Source organism: Haemaphysalis longicornis, unplaced genomic scaffold, assembly GCF_048455015.1.
Source record: "Haemaphysalis longicornis isolate Haplotype H1 unplaced genomic scaffold, Haemaphysalis longicornis Haplotype H1 scaffold_8, whole genome shotgun sequence".
In the NCBI taxonomy this organism is placed as follows: Eukaryota; Metazoa; Arthropoda; class Arachnida; order Ixodida; family Ixodidae; genus Haemaphysalis; species Haemaphysalis longicornis.
In genome coordinates this window covers 58,585,354-58,603,188 of record NW_027526445.1, presented here as the reverse complement: position 1 = coordinate 58,603,188, position 17,835 = coordinate 58,585,354, and positions in this window count along the sequence as shown.

Genomic DNA, 17,835 nt, shown 5'->3' with positions numbered 1-17,835 from the left:
TTTTTTGTAAAGGACATTGACCTATAGGCAGTACAAAGTTAGTCCGCAAAGACAGGTGCGTCGAGCAGTGACACTATTCCCCAAAGGTACTCGAAAAGTGGTCGCTGTTCCGCACCGGCCTAAAGCTGGGCTGCCATATTCATAGTATGAATGACTGCGATGAACCAACGGTCATTGTTGATCCCAGGCAAACCAACTGTAATAGCAGCTCGCACCAAAATATCAGCGTCGCAATGTTTTCTGCCCGACTTCTATACCAGCGTGTTACCCTGCTGCAGCAGCCGGAAGGTCTATTGAGCAAGTCTCCCAGAGGGATATTCGAGGATTGCGAGCAAGCAGATTTATAGGGGGCCGATAATAGCTTGGAACTGTGTGCTGTACCTGTACGAGCGAAACTCGCTCATACACCCCCCTCCCATTCTATCTGAGTCTCGGAACAATGACTCTCAGCTTCGGAATGAGCGCGACTAGTGTATGCTAATATTTTCTTCGCAACGTTTCGCTACTGCACATGGATGGCACGAATACCAACGTTGCGGGTGTCAGTACAAAGTACGGAGTCAGGAGTGTCATCCCATCGCTCTAACAAGTGTACCCTGCGAAGTCAGGAAACATGTCAGCTACTCCTCAATTGTAAACTTTCTTGACGTGAAGAAGTTCTTCCATCCAGATCACTATGGGTTCCGTAAATGTTGCTCTTGCGAAACCCAATTTGCACTTTTTGTCCAAGAGTTGCATACAAGTCTTGACAATACCCAGCAGGCTTACGCAATATTGTTCAATTCTTGAAAGCCTTTGACAGGGTCCCTCATATTTGACAGCTAATAAAACTTAGATCCTTAAATTTACATCATTGCACTCTAAGTTGTATGAAGAATTCCTAACAAACCGCTCCTAATTTGTTTCCCTCGGCGCAGTGCAGTCTAGTCCACTTGATGTAACATCAGGTGCCCAACAAGGCTCCGTTGTCTGGCCCCTTCTCTTCATAATTTACATAGAAGACCTAGCTTCGCAAGTCTCTACCAGAATCAGTTTGCTTGCTCCAGACTGTGTAATATATTGCTGAATAACTAACCCCACTCATAACACCGCCTTCCAAAATACCCTAATGCCCTGAAGCACGTACACGAAAGGTGTGACCGCTGGCTTATGAAACTCAATCCTAAGAAATGCAAAACAGTGTCATTTCACCGCCACTACAACCATTTTCTGTTCCCGTACGTAATTGATAATGTTGCCCTAGAACAAGTATATTCATATGACTATCACCGTATGGAACGATCTTAACTGGCACATGCAAATTACTAACCTTATATCACCTGCAAACAGATGTTTAGGTTTTCTAAAACGCCACCTTCTGTCCTCCCCTAAGAATGTGAAACTGAAGGCGTACAAGTCTCTTATCCGCTCTAAATTGCAATATGCGCCTGCAATATCGAGCCCACACCAAATATATCTAATAAACACACTCGAGGAAGTTCAAGACCGTGCTATTAGGTTTATTCATCCTTCGTAGTCGTATAATTCCAGTCTATGAGTCCCCAAAAAATAATCGGCTCCTTCAGCAATTGACGTCCGCCGGCGTATTTCCAGCGTCTGCCTTTCTCATAAATTCTTTCATAGCCTTCTCCGTCATCCCTGCATTCTTACATAAGCCTGCGTATATCACTATACTAGTGATCCACTTCAACTCACCCGACCACGTCTTAAAACGACCACTTTTTCAATGTCTTTCTTTTTACAGATTACAAACGACAGGAATGACCTTCATCACGACGTAGTCGCCATTTCCTGCCCATCCACATTTTTCAACGAGTTGTCTACATTTCTTTCGCAATAAAAAACATGTAGCAAATAAAAAATTGTTTTGTCAAGCCACCCATTATCCAATATCCCCTAGAGTGGTCTTTATGGAAATAAGGTGATGTGATGTGATGTCGTTTATTTCCGCCAGTAATGGTCCAGTTTTCAAGCGCTCGCGCAGTGCGTCAAAAGCATTTGAACTCGTTTGGAAGGCTACGCTACCTTTCTTAAGACCCGCGAACGATTGCGCTACCTTACAAAAGTTTTCCAAAAAGCGCCAGCCCTATGCGCGACGTCACAAAGAAGTGTCTTACCGCCGTGTTAGCGCTTGATCGAGGGAACGTTGCTAGACCAGTCATTTTTTGCGTGCCTGGTCGGTTACCATGACAAACCAGCGCACGACCGAGAACGTTCATTTATTTGAATCACAGATGACCAGTTCAGGTTGGTGGTAAAGTGTGCAGCAGAAATGGCTTCGACGACGTTTCTTTTGGGGAACAAACGTTCTGACAATGTACTTCAAATACCATGGCGCCATGCAGTTAGACCAGGCGCATCGGCATTTAGCTTCAGCAATAACAGTGCCCATCAGGTGTTGCAGACTAGCGGTATAAGAGCAGAGTGTGAAGGGGAGAACCTTGAATTTGTACAGGCCCTAAGGTATAATGCCCGGAGCCTTCTCGGGATCTCTCTTCTTGAGTTCTAGCTGCCAATGGCTACAGTGCAGGTCCAATTAAGTGGATAATTTAGCATCGCCCAGCGGTTATCATGAATTTTTGAGAGCGGATATTCCTTACCTTTTGTCAAGTCAGCTGTAGTCAACGCAGTAAAAAAGGCTGTCATCTCTTTTAATCAGCATCAAGGGTGACACACGAACTTTGAAATTGTTGACTGACATAATCGTATAGCATATTTTCAATTGCTTCTTGATTGCCTCCCGGTCCTGCGGGGTAATCCTGTATTGCTGCTAACCGCCTTGCCGGAGGGCATATCCAAAATAGATCGGTGCTTTCCAATATTCGTACGGAACACTATAAATGTGGTCGTGAAGGAAGTTCAGAATTTGCGTACAGGGCTACTCAGGCATGATTTTGATTGTCAGAAAGTTCCTGGTCGTTTCCACAGGTAGTCGGAAGTGTACTCTAGGCGACTCATTTGCGATTGTTCCTAATGATGTAAAAAGCGTTACTTCATGCTGCGGTTTCATGTTGCCGTCTCTTGTAAACGTCGATGTAGTCACGGTACTAGAACATTGGTACATTCGTTTACGCCTCGCTATAGGACGTCTTTATTGCCTCATGGTGTCGTGAATGTAGTGACGGTGCTAAACACCGTGCCAGCCGTTTATGCCTCCAGCAATGCGTATTAACAGAGCCAACCGGGACATTCGATTTGAACCCGCCACGGTAGCTCAGTGGCTAAAGCGTTGCGCTACTGAGTACAAGGTCGCGGGCTCTATTCCCGGCCGCGGCGGCCGCTTTTGAGATGGAGGCGAAAATAAAAAAACGCCCGTGTGTAGGATATTTCGGCGTGCGTTAAAGATCCCCGGCTGGTCAAAATTACCCCGGAGCCCTTCACTACGTCGGTCCTCATCGCCGGCGTTGCGTCTGCGCGTTAAACGCTACAATCAATAAAGAAGGGTTACTTCGGCGTTTTCGTGGAAGTCTGCTACAGTGACATCTTTTGCGAGATGACGCTTACTGGTGAAGTTGGTAAGCGAGACGGGTACGCACCCGTGCTACACTCTCCAGAAGTCATTTTGCTATAGAGATACCCTTGTCGAGCAATACCCAGGTATTCCTTGAAATATAGCTTCGTACTTTTCAAATGCGCCACTTCTGAATTTGACTTGTACGCTTGTGCGGGTGGAAGCGCTTCTCTGTCGGAAACAATGAGAAAGCCCTTGCCGTGTCCGTCCTTATTGCTTTCGGGTGTTTTCTTCTTTGTGGGAAATGTGATTATGGAATTCAATTCTTCAGTAACGGCACCGTTCGAGTTCATGAAGCCCATGCCAACTATCAATTTCCTGAACACTGTGACAGTACTGGTGAGTTCGTCCGCAAAGCTCGCAAGGCTCGGCTTCGCAATAGCAACATTGGCTTTTCCGAATGTTCCGACAAGGCTTTTTACAGGAATGTCCAGCTGACTGCTGCGAATAAGAAGCTACTTTCTAGGGCACTGGCTCTCAAGAAAGAGCACCAGTGGAAGTTGATCTGGACATAGAATGGTCGCATCTTGGCGCGCAAGTCTGAAGATAGCAGGGTCTTTCGAATAAATGCCTCCTCTGGCCTATCGATTTTCACTTAAACGACGCCCTACATCCACTTTATGAGCCACTCAGTTTTCTTTTTCTTTCTTTTTTTAGGTCTTCGATCACTGTTGGCAATCTCCAACATTCCCTTACATTACAGGAATATTCGCTATTTATATTTAATGTCAGCATCCGTAAGAACTATGACGCGATTACCACTTTTCTCTCTCTACTGCACCACCGCTTTTTGCTTATCTGCCTTTCGGAAACGTTGATTTGCGGTGCAGACCGTAACATGTATTCTTTTCCATAGTATCCGGAAGAATATTGCCACCGATCTTCTGACGCGCAAGGTGTGGCTGCAATTTTTGTTTCCAGTGGGGTTTCGTACACGGGCAGGTTTGATCGGTATTTCACTGTACCACTGTGCGAATCTCTGTGGATCGCATGTGGCAAGTCATTCCTAAACCACAGAAAAAAATTATCATTGTCAGTGTGTATCGCTGTCCTTCATCTCCTGTTCTGAAATTTCTGTCAAATTTCGGTAAATTACTTCAGAAGGTATCTTTAGGGAATAAGCAAGTTGTGCTAGTAGGGGACTTAAAGATAAACTTCCTAGATTTAGAATCTAGTGTCTACTAAGCTTACACGAACTGCTTCAGTGGCTTCGGCTAAGAATTGCTTATTACTGCTCCAACAAAATGTGGCCACCAGGGGTCACAATCTTTTTCAGATCATGTCTTATGCAATTTTTCATCCGCCCTTGAGGCTGGCGCGGTTGACACAAACATTACAGATCACTTCCCCGTTTACTTACGATTTAATGCTAGACGCCCCAGTGTCGACAGCTGTTTTTATACATCTGTGCTGGATCATGACAAATTCATCGATGATATAGCTGTAACTCACGGGTCACTTGTTAGTTCGGATAATCTTTATAATTCTCATCTCGACGTGGAGCCAATGCTACAGAAATTGTGTGCTTTATTTTAAAGGCCGCAACATCTAGTATAATAACTGTTAATTGCAAAAAACGGTATAAATTCCCCACAATCCATGAATGACAAACGGCTTAATGACAAGTGTTCGTAAAAAGGATAACCTTCACACAAAACAAAAAGACAGCCTTTTAATACTTCGGTCGCCCGCCGATACACGAAATATTGCAACAATTTGAAAATTTTACTCACAGAATCAAAAAAGCGTTATTATGAAAAAGAGTTCAATAAACATCGGGGGGAGCCTAAAAAGCAATCGAAGCTTTTGAACAACTTTTTAAACGAATCAAATGGAAACTAACCTATATCTTAAATAATATATAGTGGTATTTCTTTGCAACAGCCAACTTGTATTGCTAATGCTTTCAGAGATATTTTTTCTAGTATCGCTACTTCACATTCGGTCATTCCGGAATGTTCCTTTTCTTTGGTCGCTTCTTCATTTTTTCTGTTCCCCGTAACCCCTGACGAAGTGTGCTCAGTTCTCTTGAATATAAAAAATAAATGCTCGGGTATAGGCAATATTTCGGTGTATCACTTAAAACTTGAAGCTCGTAATATTTCTGCGATACCTATCGATATCATTATTCTGATGTTTCAGCAAGGCGTATTTCCGAAACTTTTAGAAAATTCTAAAATAGTTCCGGTGTTCAGGAAGGGTGACATAAGAACCATTTCCAATTATCGGCCCATTTCCATTCTTTCGTCCCTCAGCAAAGTTATTGAAAAGTTGTTCGTTGATCGTTCAGGTAATTACCTAAGCAAATATAATATACTTCATCCCTGTCAATTTTGCTTTCGTTCAGGCAGTTCGACAAGCCTAGCTCTAGTTTCCTTATTAGATAACTTTAAAAAATTACTTGTCTTTGGTACATTTTTTGGATCGGTTTTCCTAGATTTCACCAAGGCCTTTGACAGCATTATTAATGCCACCCTGTTTAACAAATTGTAGGCTTATGGGATAACTGGAGCTCCATTGACCTTCCTGAAAAATCATGTGCACAATAGAGAATTCTCGGTGTACGTAGCAGGCGCTTCTTTTAAAACTAATCTACTAAATCAAGGAGGGCCCTAGGCATCTATTTTGTGCTCTTTATTATTTATTATTTACATTACTAATCTTGTCGATGTAATGACATCAACTCACTGTGCGGTATACGCAGATGACACGACTATATCTGCCGTGGATAACCCTCTAACGGCTCTTTCTTTACATTGGAATAACACGCTTCTAGATATGAATAAATGGTGCTACAAGAACCAACCTATTTTAAGCCCAGCCCAAACCCAGTTTATGATTTTTAGGTCTTCTGAAAGGCCATTTCCTTCTCATCGTCCCTTAAACCTACGTTCTCACTCTATACTCCCCTGCGATACTTTATTTTTTTTCGTTATACTACATCTTGACTGCCATTTGAAGTTCAATATCCACACTGATTCCAGACAAAGGGACGAGCCACATGGTTGCGTCTGCAGCACCGGAAGCAGCAGCGAGCGTTGCGCAATCGTGCCCTCTTCTCGGCCGCCGACTGGCTGACCCGGTAGTCCACCACCTTGTGCCGGCTGCTGTCGCATAAAGGACACGTCGGTGTGACTGTGGACTCTGTCTCCGCGGTCAATGCCAGAGCTAGGGAACGGGTGTCTCCGATAGTCATAGTCCTGGGGGTTCAAGACGGCGTTCTGGACGGACCGACGAGCTGCGGTTGATAGAGGCTGCCCTTGCTTCCCTTCTTCGCAAACCTCAATTTGGATCCTCAAGAATTTCAGTTGTTTCTTCACCTGGCAACCATGTCTTTGACTCAAAGCGGATTCTCTCGCGGATCCAGCAGTCTTTCCTTGCCCCAATTCCTTAGCCCTCTGCCGATACATCAAGGTTATGTCATCGGGCAGGCATCGAAGGAGCCCATGGTTGAGAACCACGGTACACTGCTCTTGCGGAACTCCCAGGGCTTACAGGGCGCTGACGCGGAAATGTACCTTATCGTACAACTCGCGGAGCCTGTCGATATTCGTCGAGCTACGAATCAGTGGGAATGCAAGCCGATGATGAATATGCTCGTTAACGAGCAACTCTACAGGGCCAAAGCGTGAACGAGGGCGCTCACCGCAACGTCGTAGTTTGCTCCCGAGAGTAGGATACCCTCGATGGCCCGCCTGGCATCGCCGATCAAGTACAACAGCACGACAACTTCAGCTCGACGTTGTCATGAATGGTCACGCTGTAGTGATCCCAAAAAGCTTGCCACTCGTGCAGAATTCCCGAAAACGCTGGAATCTAAGGTTTCGGAAGGGTGACTGACCGATGCCGTGACGCAGGCACGTTGCGTGATGACGTACCCGTCGGATCATGGGCTAAAGCAGCTGCGGTCCCGCCTTCGCTGGCTACGGGAGCGTTCGGCTGGGCATTTGTCAGAAGAAACCGTGCCCGATAAACGGCTTACGAAACCTTGCGGTTGTACACTGCCGCTCCCTCGAGCTCTTGCTCCAGCGCATCATCATCCGTTGCCTCTGATTTCTGTACATACATCTTCTTTTCTATTGTTCATGACCATTTCCCTAGATGTGGGTTTATTTAAAGTAGCTAATATTTGTATGGCCCTCGCAACCACCACCCAACAACGCTTCTGTATTTCCAAGGTGCTTTTGTTTTATTTTTCCCAATTTTTTCGATTCGTGTGAAATATTTGGAGTTTCGTAAATTTGCCTTGTTCTTGTAACCGCTATTCAATCTTTTCTGTTTCCACATTTTTCTTGCGTCGTATCCTACCCATTTTACTTACTGTGAGAGATTTCAAGCTGCATACCTATTTTCTTCTTGCACACCGGGTCACATACGGCGTCACTACCAGACAACCTATACCATTCCTCCCCTATTCCACCAAAGAAACGACCCTCAAAGAACCTCGTCCAACCCCTCCTCTCTCGCCAGCAGGAGTCATTTTTATGGAAGTAAATCTCCGTTTCTCTATTTCTCTATGGCTAATTTGCCTATTTAAAAACATTTTTTATCTGAGACCGTGCGTCCACCTCCCTTTTTTAAACGTTATAAGTATCTGAAGAAAAAGCCGGCAAGAGAAAGCTTTCCCTCAACAAAAAAACAAATTTCAAAGCCGGCTTGGATCACAGGCTCCACTGAGGAATCATGTAAAATTGGATTGTTTCATTGATTTATTCATTTATTCATTGATTTCTTGATTATGGGGTTTAACGCGCAGACGCTACTCGGGTGATGGGGTGCGCCGTAGTGCAGGGCTCCGGATTAATCTTGTCCACCTGGGGATCTGCAACATGCGCTAATTCTCGAACACACGGGCATTTTGGCTTTTTTGCCTCCATCATGAAAGCGACCGCCGCGGCATGGAATCGAATCCGCTTCCCTTTGCTCAGTACCACAAGTGAACTTCGAACCCTTTATTCACTTCTGTAACACACAAAATATTGGAGCTATCCCCGAAACTGAAAATAATGTTTGAAAAGCAGTGTAAAATTAATCAACGGCAAGGCGCTGACCAGCAATATTTTCCGCTCAATACCTAGTGGGTATATGGTACGCACATTTATGAGTACTATTTTGAGGCTGGCGATGCCACTCACGTGCACGTATGTTGAGACTAAACAACCGGCTAAGGAGAAATAAATCCTGATTTTGATGATGCTAGATACACACGCACGGAAAATTTTCTAGCTAGGAGACAACCACCATAATATTCTGGAACACAAGATGATCAGGAAATCGCAGCACTACCAACGGTGTTGTTCCTCTGCTGTTAATGTGCCGGTCAAATGTCAACGCAAATGCAACACAGGACCTCTGAGGGGTTGTCCAGGAAACGGTTTAGCCTTCTTTGATCACTCTCAACTTTCGTATACAGGGTGTTTCATGGAAGACTTTAGTAATTTTTAAAAAGTGGTTGTTGGATGTAAAATTTTTTTTCTTGTGCCAAGGAATCTGGGGCCGTTGAGGCCGCTATAAAACGGGTAACTGCTATTGGGGGAATAATTTTAACTAGAATTTTGTAACTTTTTAAATAAATTCTTGTGAGGTGCTTCGTTGTAATGAGGACATTGTAGATGATCATGAGTACATCCAGTGTCCAATATTACATTTCGGAAATTGTAACTGCGCGTCGAGCAACAACGCTCAGAACCTCAGGTCTACGGGTACAGTCAACGGGATAGAGGCGGCAGTTGAGCGCTGCAAGGCCAGGCCCACACGTCTATATCACTCGGAGATGTGCCCGTAACACGCACGCCGCGCTTTATCTTTTAGCCAGGAAAGAGGCAAGCGGGGTCCGGTGTATCACCCGCTGGAACCTCCTCGCCCGCCCAAATATGACTAGTCACCCCGATTGCCTGGTGCGGCAGCGACCTGCCGCCGTTTTCGTGCGGCGGCTATGGTTCATGCACAAATAGCGTAAAACTAATGACATTGTAATCTACAAAATTGCCTGTGAAATACCTTTCGCCTGTTCCGGGGGCCCTTTCCTCTATTCTGGCAGAAGAATAAGCGCTCCGCGCGTGGGATGCCTGCGACATGCACAGCTGCGACTGACATTAGCTTGTGGGGGCGGCTTTATGGCGCTCAGCTGCAGGCCGCAGCCCTTTGCGCGCATCTGCGGAGCTGATGTTCTGAGCACTGTAAAATGGGACTCAATTTGAAAGTGATCACTCGGAGGGCAACTGAAGCAGAAGCGCCGTGTTACAGGTTGAATTAGGGTGGTATCACGAAATAGACAACCAGAGGCAGAAGGCACTGCTACCTGCATCTCCAAAGTTCTGGAAACGGCCGTGGTGTAGTTTGGAATGCCGGATAATTGATGCTACCGTGATCACCCTAAAATTGATCCCTACTCTACCACTGCACGCAATCAAAATACAGAAAATCTAATAATCGATACTCGATGGACTCGTGATCGTCTACAATTGCCTCATTACATCCAAAAATCAAACTTAGAATAATTAAAAATGTAATTTATAAAGTATAGGTAAATATTCCTTGAAATAGAATTGAAACCAAACTTATAGCAACCGCCACAGCCCCTGATCACTTAGTGCAAGAAGAAAAATTTAACTTCCAAAAGCCCATTTTTTTTTCAAACTTACTTAATGTTCTGAAACACCCTGTATACATACACATTTATTTAACCGATTTTTCTATACTACTTTTACATATACGTTGTCGCTGTGTATGTCTTATATTCTTCATTTATCCAGTGCCTCGACCGAAAACGCACCGCGCTTTTGGTGACCACTTGAAATAAATAAATAAAATATTGCGTCGTTGGAAGCCTTGGAAGCCGTGAATATAGTCCCCTTTCTCAATAAACCAACATTACAGAAAACAGAAATATTCATCTAACAAACAACCTTTTTCACATATGTATCATAATTTATAAATATTTTAGGGCACCTTTTGCGCTGTGAAAGAGGAGCTTCAATGTTAAAGCGTGCAGAAGAAGTAAATACGAAAAAGTATTCAATTGTACGTTATTCGAAATTTACACGTGAGAAAAAACTTTAAGAACTTCGTAAAAATTAACTTTCAGCAATGCCCTCAGTAATTACAAGAAAGTAACTCACGAAAAAAGAGTGGAAACTTGCACGGATTTACACATAAGTTTACCAGAAAACAGCGTATCAGTTGGAACATGAGAAGAAATTGACACAAACTTACGCAAGTGTTTGTACACCTATCTCTGATGCACTCTTCCTTTTTTGGAACCCTGCAGAGACCCATGCAGATAACTTGAATGCAGGCCACGAATAAAAAATTTTGGGTTACTTCCTTGAAGCTGCTTTTCAACGTACCGTTCAGAACGTGAAAGAAAAAAATGGACTTTTTACAGTAAAAGGCAACACGCAGTCGACAGTCTCAGGCATTGCCCAAGACTACATCACCCAGCGTTACCAAATTTAGGTGCCTGCGAAAGGCGTGCATCGCAGCGATCTGATGTAGTGGCGAGATGACTCATCGGTGCCTTCTGACGCTTTTACCATCGAGTTTCTAGTAACTATGGCTGTGGCTACTGGGCGACTTTCGGACGCGGTGCAACATGTATATGCATGACGTAAACGCGACCTGCACTGCGCTCAGTGCGCTTTGAAAAAATCAAATATTGTGACTGTAACACGCTGCAGCTACACCTAGGATATAAAGCGCGCGACGGTGGTGCGCATCAGATGAATTAGAGCGACCTGTAGATCATTGCCATTTTGCGAAATCTAACACACGACGTTGTTCCTTGTCGCGGGCATCTGAATAGCGGCCACCGCGACCTGGATAGCACCAGCGTCTTTGCTGCTGTTTTGTCGCGGAAACTCAGTAACGGGTATCTGGATATATTTGTTTTGGCTGACTGGCTGTAAACTGGTAGTTGTTGCTAATAAAATCATCAAGACTTCTCGCATTTCGTTTTGTTTATATTGCTGAAGCTTTGAGTCACAGTCCTGAAGAGACTAGCTTTGTAGTTCTGTTTTTCGCAGCCCGCAACCCTGAAAATCCCGTCGGTCTTACACTGAGCAAGGGACATGATGTTCCTGTCGCTTCTCTACGCGCCTTAGCCACAGTGTATTCCCAGCTCCCCGGCGTGAGACGAGCATGCTGCCTACATATACTATAAAGTATTTCCAGATAGACAAAAGGCCCAGGATTTTGCTTCCAAATTGATAAAGAATTTAGGATTAGCACTCTGGTGTGTTCCGGGCGGTCTACTGTCATTCCTGATTTATATGGACTTCGTAAAATGATCTCCCTTCTCTAAATGAAAGGAGTCAAGAGTTTACAGGAAATACAATGCGTTTGTGGGTCGTGGGTGCGTGCGCTGGTGCGTTCGCGTGCATGCTAGTGTGTGCTTGCGTCTGTGTCTGTGTCTGCATGCTCCCTACAATGTAGGAGAATTAATTAAATTCAGAAACCGGCTGCGTGAGAGCAGGAATCGTGAATTGTGCAACCGGAATCTGGATGCATCATCGTAGCATTATCGGTTACATACAGCCCTGTCCACTACATATTCGCAGATTCACTATGGTGTGCTACAGTCAAGTCCAAAAATGGTGCGGCTGCACTGGACATGTCGGGTAGCAGCCCAAATGTATTTAATGGGGGCGGAGTTATCGAAATTGTCTCAAGGATCTGGATGATTTTTGTCAATGAATCTCGCCGTATCAAGTGCTTTTGACATGCGGAGGATAAGCCACAAAAAAACACGTCCACGAGCTTTGCGTGATGTGCATACAAATAATAAGCAATGTGTGGTCTCTAGAAGAGAAACAAAAACAATAGCACATATTTTACTTGAAAGCGAAAATATCTCTCTGAACAGGACATGCCTGTCATCCCCAATCCTTGGTATAACATGCAGCGTAAATTACACATCGATGTATGGGATCACAAGGAGGTTGATGTACACGGAAACAGAAGGGAAATCGCGGAGATATAATGAGCAACACCTCCAATCTTTTGACACCAAATTACAAAATACGGCTTCTTCTAATACAGTGCTAACACTACGATGGTAGTAAAAAATGTAGCTGTATAAGAGCAGAACATAAGCTTAGTTAGCCCATGCCATGGCGCAAACATGGTGGAGGGGCCCAAATCAAACAAGTCACCGTCATGGCATGCCTAGGGTTGGTCCGTCGGCTGTAACAAAAATGCCCCGAGCATGCTCCGATGGAATCTAAAAAAGGTAAAATGAGCAAAGTACCAGCTAAATACCATTTTAACAATACCAATGACTCAAATCTTCATTTCAACATCAACAGAAGCAGTTCTTAATGTTAGGGGGATAAAATCATACAGCCATTTATCTGCTACACGGGCAAAGGACCACATACACAAGGCAAGTGCTGTTGTAGCGCGCGCACTAGACATATAAATGCATACGAGTTACAACAGAGTAGTGGTTTGGGCGTGTTTGTGCATGATAATGTGTCGATGAGCAGCACAAGCCTAGGGACTAGTACCCAGAAGACACAGAGTGGGCTTTGTGTCTGTGTTTCTGTCCCTCGTCTTATGCTGCGCTTCGGCACGTCAATGCAAGTTACAATTACATAGCAGTTACACGTTCGTATAAAAATACATGTAATCCGCAGACACAGGAAAACACATTGGAACATTCAGGACACATTTGTATACAAACTGAATAGTCTGCAAAAATCAATAGAAGATTTATGTGCGTAGATTGACAGAAACAAAATTACAAAAATTATAAGAGAAGGCAAACACAGGGGAACGGTCATGGACGACCAGTCATTTATCCATGCTTTAAAAGGATAAAAGGAGTGACGCAACCAAAACGTAATACAAAAATTGGCTCCAATTCATGTGGTTAAGATGGTTGCAAAGCAAAGCTTTAAGCGACACCCGACACAATTCCCCATGCGACATCCCTTGAATTCCCACACGCGGCTCTAGAAAGAGTGAAACCAGAGATTCTGCCAGCCGTTACTTAGAATTCGCTGGGGCGGTGTCCCGAAAGCAGCACCGTCGGCCACGGCCGGGCTAGAGGGGTGGATGCCGCCGCTGCAGCCCGGACGTGCGTCGCCAGAAAGAAAACGGAGAGGAGCATCTTTTGAAGGGTGAGGCAGCGGAACCTAGCCAGCCTGATGTGCTAGCTCGGGGATAAACCTCCGCGTGACACAAGCGTTGACACCGAAACAAATCGGCACGTGAGCTTAGTCATTCCCACTTATACCTATAATAACTAGTTAGTTTAGTAGGTGTGACAAATGCGAGAAAGCTGAAGGAACTATTATAGTCACTCTTTATCCGAACCAGTTGCTACTTCCACCTTTTGTAATACCTTATTAAACACAGCTGAATTTGTATGTAGCCATTTGGAAAAGGGAGTTTCATGCGTGAGAAGCAGTGCGCAAAAGATAGCGCTTCTCTAGCGGCCAGGTGCCTGCATGTGGTCATTTTGTTTCTCCCGCCCTTCAATCGAATCCTCGACGTATCTTTGCAGTACTACCACTTACTTTTATCGGGTCCGGACAACCCACGAGGTACTGTCGAACAAGTTAATCAAGGCGTGCGAAGGAAGCGCGCATTGCAGGCGAAGCTTCCCCCAAACACTCCCAAACAACCGTCGCTAAAGCAGACGACAAAGCCATACCGCTGACGCGCCTGCCGGCCGGCATGCCTGCCTTCCGGCAGGCGCCTCAGGCACCTCAGGCGGCGCGTGGAACGCTGGGTAAATTGGCCAGCCATCTACGGTCTGCTCCGTGAGTGACACCCTCCCCACCCGCTGCCCCCGCCACGTTGCGAGTTTATTGTCCCACACACCGCGAAAGAACGGCTGGCAGATGTGGAAAGCTGTGCTATAAAACAACGGAAATAAAAACAAAAATAAGTTTAAGGAAAAGCCACGCTAGCAGGGAAAGAAATGAAAATGGATGATAAAAAACGGGAAAAAGTAAAAAAAAATCGGATTTCATTTATTAATAGACTAAGCTAAACTTCAGGGCATGGATTTCTTACCGCTACTCTTTATCAATGTATCCTACAGCCCACTGCGCATTTATTTGTCTTGGGCAATGGAAATGTGACGGTGTGAATGGGAATTGTGGAAGAAATTTTGGAACAGCACATTTAAACTGCCGAAAAATTAAGCTTCATACCGACATTAAAAATACCTCATTGATCTGCCTAAAGAACTTTCATTACCTTAATTATATGGAGACTGTTGTGTTCGTGCTCCCCAGCGGAAGCGAGTTCTGTGTCGGCGCCTCCCGACGGCGGTCCGATTAGTGTCCCTCGCGAAGGGCCCCCTTTCCCTCGCCGGCTCCGGCCCCGACTCCACGGTGCGGTGGACAAAGCACGGGGAGACGCTTTGTAACCTTGCTTCGGAGCAGTTGAAAAGCCGTGCTCTTCTTGGGGGAATAAACTCTATTTTCAAGTGTGCCCGTACTTGTGCCCGCTTGTCACTGGCTGCGCCGACATAAGAGTGGTGACGAGGAAGTGTTTGCGCGACACACGTTGTAAGTCAGAGTGCTACGCAATGGCTACGCACGCATGAGGACGACTACCCCGTATGACACGGTGGCACATAAAAATGTCAGCATACGACTACGAGCTCGTGCGCCGCCCAGGAAAAAGAGACCAGAACGCGGATGCATTGAGTCGGCTACCACTCGGCGAAACAATTGCGGATCCTCCACAAGTAAGCTGTGTGCTGAAATGTGTGAGGCGCTGCCAAATCCACCGCTAACACCCGACACGGTCGCCGTAGCCACGCAAGAGGACCCGATGTTGTCGCATCTGAGCAAAAGCACTGCACCAAGGCCGCGTGCCAAAACTGACCGGAGAAAACTTCAACGCCTTTAAGAAAGGAGCAACGGAGTTGAGCCTCCATCGTGGCTGCGTGACACTCAGGTCCCGAGTCGTTATTACGCATGCACTACGCGAGAAAGCCATGGCCCTCAACCATTCTGGACATCGAGGAGTTGTAGCCATGAAAAGGTGCGCTCGCGGCTACATTTGGTGGCCAGGAATTGACTACGACCTCAAAACAGCTGCGCAAACGCGTCAAGCTTGCCTGGGAAACCAACAAGTCCCGCCCAGAGCCCCCATTCCTGATTGGGAGAAGCCAACATCTCCATGGCACACCCTGCATGTTGCCTTTGCAGGCCCAGCCTGAGGCAACAACCTTTCTAGTTGTGGTGGCTGCCTACACAAAAAGGCTAGAAGTTGCACAAATGAGTAGGCCAACATCTGCGGCAGTCATCGACGCCCTGCGTGCGTTGTTTGCAACGTTCGGACTACCTCAAACAATAGTATCGGACCACGGCACAACATTTGTGTAGGCAGAGATCAGGCGGGTATACAAAGACAACGGTATCACAGCTGCGACATCGGCCCCGTACCACACAGCAAGAAGCGGCCAAGCCTAGCGCTACCTAGCCAAACTGAATAGGGCACCTTGCAAAGACTAGACAGGGTCTTTGCAGCGGTGATTGGCCCACTTTCTTTTCAAGCAGCATACAGCAGTGCAAAATACCACAGGCCAGACCCCGGTGAGGCTAATGTTTTCGCAGTAAATGATTATGCCTCTCACGGCCGTTCGAACAGAGCCATCTTCAAAGGCGCATAGGATGCCCGCGACCCACCACGCAGCCGGGTGGCGGGCATCCTGGAGAACACGTGTTCGACCGCCAGTTTTAACACAAGCCGGAATGGCTCCCAGCCACCGTGAAAAAACGGATTGGCCTGCGGTCGTGGCTCGTCCAGATTTCCGGCACGACAACTCGACGGCACCTCAGTCAGCTCCAGGGCGTTTTCAGACAACCCAGTCACATCTGAAGGAAGTTGTGTTACCACCCGTCAATAGGGCGTGGCATCTCACCACGCAAAGCGCTGCTGCAACGCCGACAACGACATGCGGAGACGGCGAGCTCGCTTCTTCGTTACAACCCCAGGCGGTCTATCAACGCAAATCCACACGGCAGCGACACCCCCCTGACCGCTACCAGGCGCTCTTCTAATAGGGTGGTGGGGAGAAAAAATGTTGTGTTCGTGCTCCCTAGCGGAAGCACAGTTCGGTGTCGGTGCCTCCCGACAGTGTGCCGATTAGTGTCCCCGTGAATTGGCCCTTCCCCTCGCCGGCACCGCCCCCGACTCCGCTAGTAGATGGACGATGCACGGGGAGATGCTTTGGGACATTGCTTCGGAGCAGTCGAAAAGCCGTACTCTTCTTGTATGAATAAACTCTATTTTCAAGTGTGCCCGTGCGTCAGCCTGTCTCTGACTGCGCGGTCATAACGGAGAACAATATTTTCCCGTTAATATCCTTGATTTATATTAGGGTAACATTCTGTGCGTCAGCAAAATTATTTTGTCTGCCCCTTTTCGCGATTTCCCCCTGGATGAATTCACGTCATAAAAACATTATATTTGACGAGTTCTAGGAAGGCACCGTGACATTTAGGCTAATTACTACGCAAAGTGAATAATACGATGTTGTGGTAGACCTGCTTCAAATTAGCGCACGAGTCAGTGAGTTTACACATTACTCCGCTAAGGTACACGCGTGCAGACGCTAGTGGCTGTGTAAGCTCAGTCTTGTTCGCACGACTGTTGAAGCTGAAGTTGAAGGAAAACCTGTCCCTTAATCTGAACAAACGGGGTCTCTTGAAATGGCTATTGCTTATGTTACGCGAAGCAGAGAGAAAAAAGAGGAGCAGGAGCATACGAGGAGGAGCAAAACGTTTTAATCATCAAAAAGAAACAGAAGACGGGTGGCATCCCTACTTCAGGAAGCCGCAAGAACCTATTTAGCGACTCCAGTCCGAAACCATCCCACCAACAACTTCGCCCATCCCAACCTCCAAGAAAAAAAATATTCCCTAAGTTTTCCACCATGACGCCGGCATGAAATCAACGACACGCAACAGATGCACCGGCAAGATTTGGGGTCGCATCACGGGGGGCAAGTGCTTCGTCTTTGCTAGGGCTAAAAGTGGAATAACTAAACAGCATTACTACGAAAGCAAGCCATCGTTCGGTGAAAAAGCAAAATATGCACCGCTTCCACCAACGCCATAGGCTTAAACCTAGTCCCCACACGCCCTAAAGCGTGGAACCTGACTCGAAAGAGATGACGCTGCAATGCTTACTTGTTATCAAAGCGGTTGTGGCACTCCCATGAGTGACCGCAATCTTTTTTTCACTCTTCCGGGTGCACGTCACATCAGGCCAAACGTTCGGTGATACGTGCAGTAACATCGCAAGACCACAGCGTGTACTCGGTCAGTGGTAGGGACTAATAATGTTACCTCCTGATT